At 41.6% G+C, this 12,834-nt stretch overlaps 1 long non-coding RNA gene across 1 annotated transcript in view; it reads right to left on the bottom strand.

The window, feature by feature from the left end:
* LOC128946613 (uncharacterized) overlaps positions 1-10,423 on the bottom strand; it is a 130,902-nt gene extending 120,479 nt beyond the window's left edge. The window contains exon 1 of the long non-coding RNA XR_008483976.1: positions 10,354-10,423. This is a non-coding gene — a long non-coding RNA (uncharacterized LOC128946613). The remainder of the gene's footprint in view (positions 1-10,353) is intronic.
* Positions 10,424-12,834: the final 2,411 nt, after the last annotated feature.

Here is a 12,834-nt window from a genome sequence, read left to right as displayed (position 1 = left end):
GACTTTCTTGCTGCAGATCTGGGTTTCTGCATGGGACAGCTGCACACAGTATCTTATTAGTCTTTTCCTCACAGCCTTAAAGGGTTTTAGGAGATCTGTAATAAGGGTTTCAGGAACTAAAACTCAATTTGTTTATGCTATCTCTTAGGGAAACAGCTCAAGGAAAAGCAAAACAGGGACAGAGGAAGAGCACATGCGCAAAGGAGATGGACTCCCGTAGAACAACATAGCATATTAATTCATTCTGATCTTGCTATTTAGTACCTGCAAAGTCTACCATTATGCATTATTAAATTCATGTATTATTGAATCACAATCCTTGTTGCCTGGTAAGAAATGTGGATGATTTCTTAACTTAAATTAAAGCACTGCTTTCCTTATTTGAATAAAACTGCATTACTGGCTGCCTCTCATGGTAATCAGAAAACTGCATTAGGCAGGTAGTACTGTATGAATTAAAAAATAATGAAACAAGACTTTTCAGTCAGACATTGTTCCCTCGCCTGCTTTTCATGACAGCAGATTCCCTACTCTGAGTTGATAAGACAACAGCAAATGAAGATAACAACATGAGAGCAAAATCATTCACTCTAATAGGTTCCACCTGTGCAGGCTCCAGCTCATTTACATGACTGCAGAAAAATTAGAAATCATGCAGCAATTAGTCTCTTCTAGATTATGCACTGTGTCAACTGATACCACTCTGGAGAGCACTAGTGCTAAAATGGTTTCAAAAGATAAATCTACTAGCCTATGCAAACATTTTTAATTACCTGGAAAACTGGATTGCCTGTTTAGAAAACTGCTGTAAAGGAGGCTGCCCACACAGCCCTGGAATCAAATGTCACCAGCTTCAAATGTTTATATAAATGACTTTTATAATGTTTGATGGCTTGGTGAAACAGAACCACATATCTGCTTTTGCTGCTGTGTAGCTGAAGGAACATCTCTTTAGAGGGAGGTAATGGAATTGAGGTAAAAGGAATTTTTCTTTCTCTTTTTTGTGTTAGCAGGTATCGATTCCTTTAGTCTCAGATCTCATCATCCACTCTCATCCATTGCAAAACGATGATCATTCACAGCACTGAGCAAACCCAGCAGCTATTTATGGGATAAAAATTAAGGGCTGCATTGTGAACCCTGCACTCTCCCCAGTAAGGAGCTCTTCACTTAAGAGGCCCAGTGAAGTCAATTTAGCTGCTTACGAGTAGCTGTTCCTCCTTGTGAGGAAGCAGTTCACAATCTGGGCTTCAATTCTCTGCCAGGGTTAGCATATGTGCTGGTGGAAAGGCAAGTCTGCCTGTCCAGCTGGTGCAAATCTGCAGCGCTCCCAAGCTCACAGAAGCTCTGCAGATTTGCGCTGAGCAGCGATCCGCACCCCGCGCATGAAGCATGTGCTCTCCACATCCTGGCTGCTGCTAATGAGGTCTTGAAATCACCTATTGGAATTTGAAAATGGTGCTTCTTTGGTATATTTAAATCTTTCCCAAGGCAAAAAAAAAAAACCAACCCAAACTCTTACAGTAATTACAAAGGAAGAGAGAAATGAAAGCACCATAATTTTGAGAGCTGCAGAGTTTAATTCAGAGCCAGGTCCTTTCTGTTTATCTGACTCATTCTCTTAAGAATTCCAGAGCAAGGAAATACCTAACTGTGAAGACTGAAACCTCTAGGACTGGTCTTGAGTTTCTATTCTGTATCTGATATTTCCACAGAGTATAATAATGTGGCTTTATAATTAGTACTGGATGAACTCATGAGGGGCCACCTTAATGGCATAGTCACAGCTTTGGTTGTATAAACTGTTCCTGCAGGCTGAGTTTAAGTGCAGGCTCCAACCCTTGAAATTTTTCTTTGCCTCCTAAAAATACTGCCCATGTCTTTTTGTGTCACACAGAATAAATCCTACAGATCATACAAGCAGATTTGGTGAGGGACACCCCCATCCCCACAAGGAATTTACACAGCTCATTTCTGATGTAGCATCATGTTTGTATTACTCTCAATTCAGGACCACTGAATTATCCCTCTTTAGTTATCAAGACTTCTTGTCACAGATTTTTAGTTTTGAGACCCTTAGCTGAGCGTCTTCAGCACTTCTAGTTTCAAATTAAAGACCTTATCTTTTTCTCAAGGCTGGGTCCTTATAACTTGGGCCATTTCCCTTGGTCACACCTGGGAAATGTAGGTGTTCCAGAAGCACAGCCCTCCCAAAAAGCCAGAGATGTAGGTGACTAAAGCTGTCAGGTGTATCTGGAGCTGCAGTGCTGTGACAAGGCTTAGCTGAACTGGAGAATGCCTTACCACAGGAGAATTTGAAGATTAAAATGTTAGTGTGGAACCAAAAATGCAGACTGGAAAGGATGAGGGGGCTGAGTACAGATGTCCTGATATAAATCTTAAAAGATATCTTATTTTTCCCCTAAGCAGCCCACAAGCTGTGTGGGCTGATACCCGTGAGGGGGACATCACTCTCATTATCCTTGTACTTCTGTTTCCTTCTTGTTAAACATACTAGGATGTTTCTGTGCAATTTATAAACAATTGAGAGGTAAAAGAGAGGTTGAATTTGTCCTTCTATCCAACACACAGCTCATGCAGAGAAGGACCCATCATCCAGGTAAATGGCCTGCAGAACAGGGCAATTCTGCTCTGTTCATCTTTTATGCATGATTACGTGTCCTCATAGTTCTGTGATCACAACCTTCATGGAGGCAGCAGCCCAGGATCCTCTGGCACAAATCACATGGACAGCTTTTTCACCCCTGAAGCCTTTCCTCTGGTCTCTGCACTGGACAGACTCCCACTGGCTGCTCTCATGCTCTGGTTTTGGGTCGTCACTGGGTGCTCCTTCAGGAAGACTCATCACGCACAGCTCTGCTGCTGCTGTTTTTATTTTAACAGAAACCAAATGCAATTTAACCATTTTGAGGTTAATGCATACATGCTGTGGACAGCACTATAATCAGCCACACTATAGCATTGTACAGGAAAATGATGGGAGGACAGGGCCCTTCAAATGTGTGGAGACAGCTGGACCAACAGAATGCAACAAGCCCCCTTGAAATATGGCCAGAATGCAAGAGAGAGGTTCTGAACATACTGCACGGAGATGTGCATATGAGCACCTATCCTACTGCAAACCAGTTCATCTGAGCTTTAATAGGAAGCCCTGGCAAGGAGAGCCTTAATTTATTCCTTGATGATGCCACAGTTGGTGGTACTGACTAGGATTCAAATATAAAATGGAATTTATGGAGAAATTTATGAGTTTAATGGAGAAATCTGTTAAGAGCCTTGAAAGCCCTTGTATAGCTAACGAGGTGTTTCAAGTCCCCCAGCAAATTCTGTGCTTGCCTGATGAGGTTCAAGTTTCATAGTTTAACCAGACAGCAAGGGGAAAGAATGACAGTATATGTGGCAGAGCCATAACGCTGACATGGGGCTGCTCATTTGGAAGCATCTTGGAAGACAGGGTATGAGCAATGTTCATCTGTCATTATTAATGACTGAAGGTAAGTAATTAACTGGGTAAGCCTGATCTAAGATTGTTGTGTCTTATCTAAGAATTGTGGACATAGCAACGTGCACAGAAACTACAAAATAATGCATCAGATTTGCAAATATAGAGTATCTTAAAAGCATCAAGGATAAACAGTGAGAGAAACGGAGGGTTCATACTTGCCTCACTTATTGGGATTGCCTTAAAGATACATGGGCAAGTTGAACACTGTAGAATGCAGGAGTTGCCACAAGATGGGACATTCAGCTCACAAATGTGAAAGTTGCTGGCAGAATACTGAACTTTACATCTAATGAGTAAAGCTGGATTTATAAATTGTCACTTAAAGGAGATAATCCTTTGCTCTCTGTGAAACACCTGCCAACAGGCTCCCAATGAAAACCCTCTCCTTCTAGTGGGGGGAATTTTGACATTGGTGACAGAGTTACTGTTCAATTCTGGCTTATTTGTAAGCAACTGGTGAAAACTGAGAACTGGAAATTTCATCCTGCAGAAGGTGTCCTAAATATCTGTTGTCTGTATTCCTTCAATTACATTAATGGAGACATATCTATGGCTGCAAAGTAAACCAGCCAAGTGATGTCTTTACTGGGAAAACCTCACAACCTCTGCAGCTTCCTCCTTCAAAGGACTCCTCTCTTCTTCCACAAGTTAATATGTATTTTCAAATGCTGTGGCCATGCTTCCCACATTCAAGCCACGCAGTGAACAAACAAGCAAGCAGATTGAGCAAAATGAGTCTCTGCTGCAGACAGTAAGTAGACTCAGTGGTGGCAGAACAGAAAGAGTAAGGAGAGCAAACTTGGTTTTAGAAGTCAAAATAATAACATTCAAATAGTTGCTTTCCTCTCTGCTCTTTGGCCAGCTTTTGGGGAGTTTGGGGGTTTTTGTTTGATTGTTTTGTTTTGGTTTGGTTTTGCTTTCTTGGGGGGGTGTGGTTTGGGGTTTTAGGGGCTTTTTTTGTTGGGGTTTTGTTGCTTGGTTGTTTGGGTTTTCTGGTGGTGGTAGTTGGAGTTCAAGTCCTAAAGGCAATGCAAACTTCTGGATAAAAGGTGATGGATGGAAACATAGCTCCTATGATGTGTGCCACAATGAAGGGGAGAAAATTAGTTCAATAACTTGCCTAATGCACCACATGGAGATAGAAGCAAGAAAAGCGTGGCTGCTAGAGGTTAATGTAAAAAACACTAACCACAAATCTAGGATAGGGCCAGGCTCCAAAATGTAAGTGGAAGTGGCATAGAAAACCCACTAAGGCCAGTCATTTACAAGCAAAAGGTTCTGTGCTTCTGGAAAAAGAGGGCGAGAATAAAAACTGCCTGTGCTAGTAATCTAGGATCTGGAGCAGAGTAACTAAATCTATTGGGTTTAGACTGCCTGAAGGCATAACATTAAACTGGGGAGAGACTTTTAGTTTAATCTGCAGCATGACTGATGTCCTTAAGGGGATTCCATGTAAATATTCAGTGCATTGTTTTTCAGTGCCTTCTTAAAAAGCTGGAGGAGTTGAACCACCACTCTCCTATCTGATGGGATGGATATTTTTCCCTGACTTGAACAAGACATGGTTAAGTTTAAGAGCTTCCTCATGATTCCAGTTCACCTCTTCCCCTGGGCCAATGTAAATCAGCTGCATTACAGGGATGTTTTAAATAACCCTCAGCATGATGTGCTGAATGTATTCTGTCTATGCACATGCCTGCACCCCAGGAACAACTGATGTGGTCTTAACAGCAGCATCTCTGACTCCTCAGCTGCATATAGAAAAAAAAATAATGGTGGGTTATAACAGGCAAAGAGAGAGGAGAGAAAAGACAAAATATTGCCTTGGGATCACAGAATACAGGGGCCCATATTACATTCCCTGCACCAGATAATAAACCAATTTTTGAGGAGCTAATCTGGAGAAAAAATCTTATCTTTTGGAAGATTTCAAACTGCAGCATAACTAGACAACAGTATCCAATGTCTCACAATATTCATATTCCTACCTGATTTCACAGAATTAGACTTGAATGGCTTAAACTCAAGGACAGGCTATGGGGCCAAATGGGTCTGGTAAGAATTATTTTTAAAACCTCTGCTTTCAAAATAAATAATGCAGCAAATCACTTAGGGAGAAGTCTGAGAATTTTCCAAAGCAGCCACTGAAGCAGATGAACATACAGATTCACCTGAAAGACAGGAAAGAAATTTGCGTGTGTGCCTGCAACTTCACAAACATGTGGTGCATGCAACCTCCAGAGTGACTGAAATGCTGAAAGCTCCTCTAATCCAAAACTAAGCTGATTTTACACTACAACCACAATTATTTTCTTTCTTAAATCAAGCATGCCACTGCCAGCTCTGTAGCAGGTGCAAATCAGCACAGGCTTCAAGGGAGTAGTCTGATCTACAGCAGCTGAGGATCTGGTGTAAAATGAGATCATCTGCTGAAAAATTAAGAGAAAGGCATTTCTATTTGTCATCTGCCACCTCTTATAATTGCTCAGTAATTTCTATCTTGCCCCTCTAGAAATCCAAGTGATTGACTTGGTTAGTGCTCTGGTTGTTCCCCAACATCAGCAAGCTCAGAGTACTAATGCCTTGTGTCCAGGGATCAATCCCCATAAGACACTAATTCCCAAAGGCTTTTGGCTGGCTTTTTTTCCAGATAGAAACCATAAGACCATTTCCTAGCTTTACTTACTCTGAAAAAACCACTGCATAGCCTGCACCACCATATCCCAGACGGAAAACGGCTAAGAAAGATACTCCTTGTTTCACTAGCAAGGATCGCATCCTAAAAAAACAACCAGAGTAGCAGATCTGAGAGAAGCCCTTCCACTGAGGCAGGTTGTTACCCAGAGCAAAAACTGTACTCCAGACATAAAACTGGCCCTGTGATCTCCGCTGATCGCCTGGTGCTGCGCCGTCTGCCCGCGCTCCAATAAAGGCTTGGAGTTAGCACCGGGAGGAAATGGAGCACCAAGGCAACAACATCAACAAGAGTGTTTAAAACACCATGGAGGTTTAAACTGCTCTAACTGGGTGGATGCCCAGCATGAGGGAGCTTTATGGATTAGTTAATGCTGGCATCTTTCTTCTGTAGAAAAAAAGACTGGCAGGAACCATCTGTGTCACGGTGTATGGCCGACTGCCATGTGACACACGGCCCAGAGGGTTTACAGAGCATCTATTCTGAGCAGCTCTGTAAACCCTAAGCAAGATGATCCCAAGAGCATAGAACAAACCTAAATAGCATTAGTTTTTCCACATTTAATGCATCCAAGTGTGCCAAAGGAAGAGAGCAGAACAGAACAAGGGAATCACCAAAACCTAGTTAAGATAAAATGTCTAGATGGATGTGATAGTTGCCATTCCACAGCCCAAGAATGTATGGAGGATGTAAGAACACAGCTGCTGCTTTTCTTAGCTCCCTAATTTTGAGCTTATGAGTGAGACATATGAACGACCATTCTCAGTTCACTATCTGCATTAGAATTACTTGTGTCCATTCCTTTAGAAGAGAAGGAAACACCCCAGAGATCAAATTATATTTATAGGAGAGACAGAAAAAATATTTCCTAGCCTGCTCATTGCACACAGCGCAAAATCCCAATCCCAGCAGCAGTGATTAACCCTTTTGATCTCCATTTATCAAACTTGCCTTTCACAACACATCAGTTGTAACTCCTACCTTGCTTACAAAAACTATGACAGTCAGAAGTTCATTGGTTTCTACTACCAGCAGAAAAATTCTTGCCAAACTTTCTCAAGATCCACACAGTCCAAGATCTCCAGGACCTGCTGTGGCTGAATTTGACCTACCATCTTCCAGCAAAGACTTTATTCACTGTTGTAAGTGGCAGCTCATGTCACATTCAAAATGTCATTTTACAACCACCTTGTTATATACCATGCAACTGCTCCAGATTCTTAAAAGTGAATACAATGTTTGGGTCCAGTTGGCAAAGATGCCCCCTCTTCATTTGCATAATGATAGGCTGCATTTTAATACTACTTATGGTTAAGGGTGCCTGACACTTTCCATTAAGAAATTCAGCTTTCATTTACTAAAGACATTGCCAAACTCTCTGTGCTTGGTACTATATTTTCCTAGCCAATGTCTCTGTCTTGGGCTGAGTTATTTGGGAAAGTTTCAGTTAAAACAGTTTGGCTGTCTCCCAGAATGAAGTGAGGAGGGAAAACCAATTTGTCTGTATAGGAAAAAAAAGCAATAACCATTTAATGGAGAGGTTCTCATAACCATATGCTCTGAAGCAAGGACTTATAGCATTGGGGAAGGATTGTCTGTATCAAGCCTGTTGCTGCCCTCCCTTTCCCTTTTGGCCAGTTTTTCCTTTTGGTGGACTTCTAATTCTGTAGAAGATCCTCAGCTCAGGCATATTTTCCAGGCATATATTCGAGCAAAATTCTCTCAAGATAAGTCTGCTCAGAATATGCTCTAGATTCACAGAGCTCTCACAGATAACTTCCAGGACCATCTCTGCCAGGTAAGATGCTGCCTATCCCAGGGACAAGAGTCATTTTCCAGAAGTCCAATTTATTTCCTTTCTTCTTCACCAAATCATGCTAAAATCCAGGAGATCAGAAGAGAGGCAGAGACATGAGGACTCCTCCCCTTTCCTGCCATATAGTTTTTTCTATCTGTTCCTTGCCACTTCAGAGACAGAGAAGACTAGCTGACATGCTGAGTTTTGGGATGGCAAGATCGTAGCCTTCCCCTGGAGAGCAGAAACTGCTCTTCTCTTCGGCACAAGGACGTCCTAAACCAGGCTGGGCAGTTGCACTCTCTGGCTCGGAAGCCCTAAAGTCATCCATTAACTCAGCAAAAGGAGCTATGCTAGGGAGCTCTCTTCCAAAGGGCACTAACCAAGAAAGGGATGAATTGAGAAAATAAAACATTCCTTCTTCAACAGCAATCAAAAAGGTCCAATGCAAGAATCTCAAATTCCATATATTCTCATTCATCACTAAAAATCATTTTCCCTCTGGAAGTATCATGCTTGTTCTCCATATGAATAAGCACAGGATACAGTGTACTGAGAAGAAGAAATGCTGCCTAGGAGTTAAACCACAAAGTCAAAGGATTCCAATTCTATTCCTGGCAAATACCCAACACCAGCATTTGCAAACCAAGCGCCTGAAGCAAGGCACCAACATCCATATTCAGGCACTTAAACACAGAGTCTTGTATGCAACAGCCTTGCAAGGCCAGTATCAGTTACCCATGCTCCAAAAATCTCTGCCTTAACTGTTTGGTGTCTTGGTGTCTAGTCAACAGTGTTCAACTTGTGGAAATATGTAGGGAGGAAAAAACTGGACAAAACCACAATTAGTCTCTCCATGTCTTCCTACTGGCCAAAGGTTTCCTCCCCACTTTCCACTTGACCATGGAAAGAGCCAATTCCCTATTTAGCAGCTGTGGTGGGGCAGAAACCTGCCAGTGTGTAGCACATACACACTTAAGGGTTAAGAGTCCTCAGACACATATCCCCACCTTGATGGCACAGACAGTGATTGCTAGAGGAGGAATCAGATGTTTCAGGTGTTGTAAGGCTTGGTTAGACACAGCTCCACACAGATGCACTCCTCCTTCAGCATCGCACTGGGAGTCCCACCGATCACAGTGGGATTAAAAGCAGGAGAAATTACTATGTCATGATCTGGGAATCCTTGGCTGCTCTCTCCTATTTAATTATCAGATTGAAACTTCTTGTAGTTTTATGTTCCCAAAGGAAAGATTTCAGCAAAAATAATCTGCAATTAAACTCTTGTCCTAAATGTTCAGAAATAACTTCAGTCTTCTCAAAGAATCATAGCATCACGAAGATTGGAAAATACCTCCAAGGTCATCAAGTTCAATCTTTGTCTGATCACCGTGTCAACAAGACCATGACACTAATTCAAGTCATTGCTTCAACACTTCCAGGGATGGTGACTCCACTACCTCCCTGGGCAGTCTGATCCAATGCTTGACAAGAGTTTCAATGAAGAAACTCTTCCTGATATTCAACCTGAACCTTCCTTACTGCAGTTCCTTGAGGCCATTTCCTCTAGTCCCGTGGCTGTTTACCTAGGAGAAGAGGTCAATCTCCACTTGGCTCCACCATCCCACCAGAGAGTTGCAGAAAGTGAAAAGATCTCACCTGAGCCTCTTTTCTCCAGGCTGAGCCCCCCCAGCTCCCTCAGCTGCTCCTCATCAGACTTGTGCTCCAGACTCTTCCCCAGATTCTCTCTGTTGCCTTTCTCTGGACATGCTCCAGCACCTCAATGTCTTTCTGGAAGTAAAAGGCCCCAAACTGGACACCAGATATGAGGTGGTACAGTTTCACCACTGTTGAGTACAGGGGGACAATAATTTCCCTAAAGAAGGACAATCACTTCCCTAACTTTTCCCTTTTCTTAAAGCATTAGTGATTTCACCTGGGTTTAACAATGTATGTCAACTGTGAGCCTCTGCCTTGTGAGAAAAACAAGAAACAGATCCCCCAGGTAGAGCTTTTTCTAGATGCACAGAACTGTTCATAAGTATCAGATTTATATATTTATAATAAATATCTCAATATATAAATAAAGGCAGGTTATCTGCTGATAACAGAATAATGAACTCTGCTCTCAAATTCCTTTGAAACAAACAGATGCTGAAGTCAGCCAGTGCCTGACACTCATGAGGTGAGGGTTACCAGAAAACATAACCTTGCAATCCTTCCAGCAGATGCTGCTTCCCAAACAGGAGCTGAAGGGTTCCCTTCATAGTCTGGTGAGTACAGTACCTGTAAGAGGGGAGGAAGATAGGGGTCTGCTTTGGAAAAGCTATTACTTACCAAAATAGGCTGTGTCCTGACACAAAATTCTTCATTTTAATGCATTACTTGCCAGTCCCAACCACTGCTAGTACCACAGACCAAGGCTATTTCTCTATTTCTTCATTAAAGCTGTGCTATCACCCCAGTGAGAGCAGGAACCCAGCCCAGCTGGCAGCACCACCCCCACGCAGCAGGCAATGATGACTGAGGGAGGTCATGTTGCTAGGAAAGCTTGGAGCAAGGTGGCAAAAGACAAGCCCTAGTGAGTTATGCCCATATGTGAATACAGCTTTAAATTTTGACTTCTTTCATAAATGCTTGATCCTATTTGCTAACTCGTCGTTAGATGCAGCTTCATTCCTTTGCATCTTACCAGAGAGAATTCCTTTTTTTCCTGAAGAATTAAATAAAGTGAATGCATACCAAATGCCTAACAGATGAAGCCATAACAAGCTCTTGCAAAGCACATAACTTGTAGATATTGTTAAAACAATGTGTGTACCTGTTAAACACTGACATTTTTAGTGTTGTTATTATTAGGCATGTTTTAAAATCCACCTTAATTTAATAAATAATATTTAATTAAAGTATTTATAGATGGACCATTCTTTGCTAAGCAACTGGTTACTACTGTAACAAACATGCAATGCCAAATCTAGGCTTTTTAACTTCCCTGAAGTGTTTTTCCCCTCCTATGAAAAAGCAGATGTTCTAAAGCAACTGCAACTGTAAACTTTGAACATGCACTCAAAGGCTGAAATCTAATATTTAAAATGAGCTGTTCTGGTACAAAATGTCTCCATGGTGACCCTTGGTAGCTGCGTGGGAACTAGATTTGGCAGTGAGTCCAAGCGGATGCAGCTCCTGTTGGTGGTATGCACTGACCAAGGATCCATTTCATCTGGGCTCCAAACCATGCCAAGGTGTAAAGTACTGCTCCACACTCTCACCAAAAGGAGCCAAATAAGGTTTTCAGCAGACTGTTTCCACCAAGCAAACAGGTAACATGCTCAGCTAATTGTGAATTAGTAATTTATGTAATGAGGTCAGGCTTTATAACGAGATTTAACCCTAAGAGTAAATCTCCCAGCAACTAGTAAATAACCAGTTTTTCTAGTGAAGTGCCCACAGAGGTAAGAATATGAAATTCTTAATTGCTTAAATATCCATATACCTGTGCACTGTTAAAATGAAATTAAAGGTTTGCTTTGCTTTTAAATTAGGCACTTCAGATAACTCAAGCCTCAAAAAAGTACACAAGAGCTCACCAACTAAACACAGTACCAACAATTTTAACAAAATATTTAAGCTTCACATACTATGTTAGAATTGGAAGAAAACAAATTCTCTGCTTCATACAAAAAACCCAAATCCTATAGTTCTCCAAAACTGTCCTGTTTTTTAGTTTTAACTGTAGAGGAACAAAAGCACTAGGATACAAATTCAGTCCTCCTTCTCAATCCAGAATCTCTCTTCTGATGAAAGCTGGATTAATGCCAGCAGAGCTGACAGCAGTCCTGGCCTCCTGATGGGGAACACCAGAAAATTATTGTTACTGAAAATCCAAAACCCTACATAATCTGGTTAAGATTTAAGAACAAGTAATGTTTTCTCTAATAACAGTTTTCATAACAGAGCCTTTCTCTCATGATGTATTTCTCTTACAAGCAGGATGACATTGGCCAGGGACTGGGGATGGTTGCCAGTCAACTTGAAGTGCTTAACACCCTCCAGGAGATGGTGAGTGCACATGACTGATCCTTATATTTTATATAACCTAGAGAGAAACATGGAGCTTGAATGAAATTCAGCTGTGGGGCTGAACTCTAAAGCTGAAGGAGTTTATTAAAGCCCACCTGGGAGGGGAAGCAGGTTGTATAAAGCAAATTCTCAACCTTCTGAAGGTCCATAAGCCCAGGTGGTTTGAAGGAAGTAAACACAGTTTTAAAAGCAAGTCCTTTGTTCTGCTTCCTTTACAGACTTTAGCAAATCTCAGTAAGGTGAGAAGCCCTAAAGAATATACTGTATTTAGCCAAAAGAGTCAGGCAAAATCTTTCCTGGGACTATCTGCAACAATATTTTGATTTCAGATACAAGGCAACAGATCTGTACAAACCCTGCTGATTTCAGATGGGGGGTGTGATAGATTTATCCTCAGGGATCAGACCCAGGAAAGGAAAATTTCTGTTGCTGAAGTTTTACTTCTTTCTGGGACGTTCCCTCCTATTCCCTTGCAGCACACACACACACCAAGGAAAAAAAAAATCTTTTTTCAAGCAAGGCATGCTGTAGTGATCTCACCATGAGGTTTCATTTCAGCAGAAATTTTTTATTTCAGACTTCTGAAAAAAACCATGGTAATTGGGAGCAGTTGAATGTTTTAGTCACCAACATCCCAAGTCTTGGGACGTTGGTGACTAAAACATTCATGTAAAACTGAGAATATCTTCATGTGACTAAAACATTCATATAAAACTGAGAATATTTTCATGAGGGAGC

This window comes from Melozone crissalis, unplaced genomic scaffold (assembly GCF_028551555.1).
Source record: "Melozone crissalis strain CALT ecotype California unplaced genomic scaffold, PUWL_Pcris_2 ptg000081l_1, whole genome shotgun sequence".
NCBI classification, from domain to species: domain Eukaryota; kingdom Metazoa; phylum Chordata; class Aves; order Passeriformes; family Passerellidae; genus Melozone; species Melozone crissalis.
The sequence above is the reverse complement of the archived record's forward strand: the minus strand, read 5'-3'. Positions and strand labels throughout refer to the sequence as shown.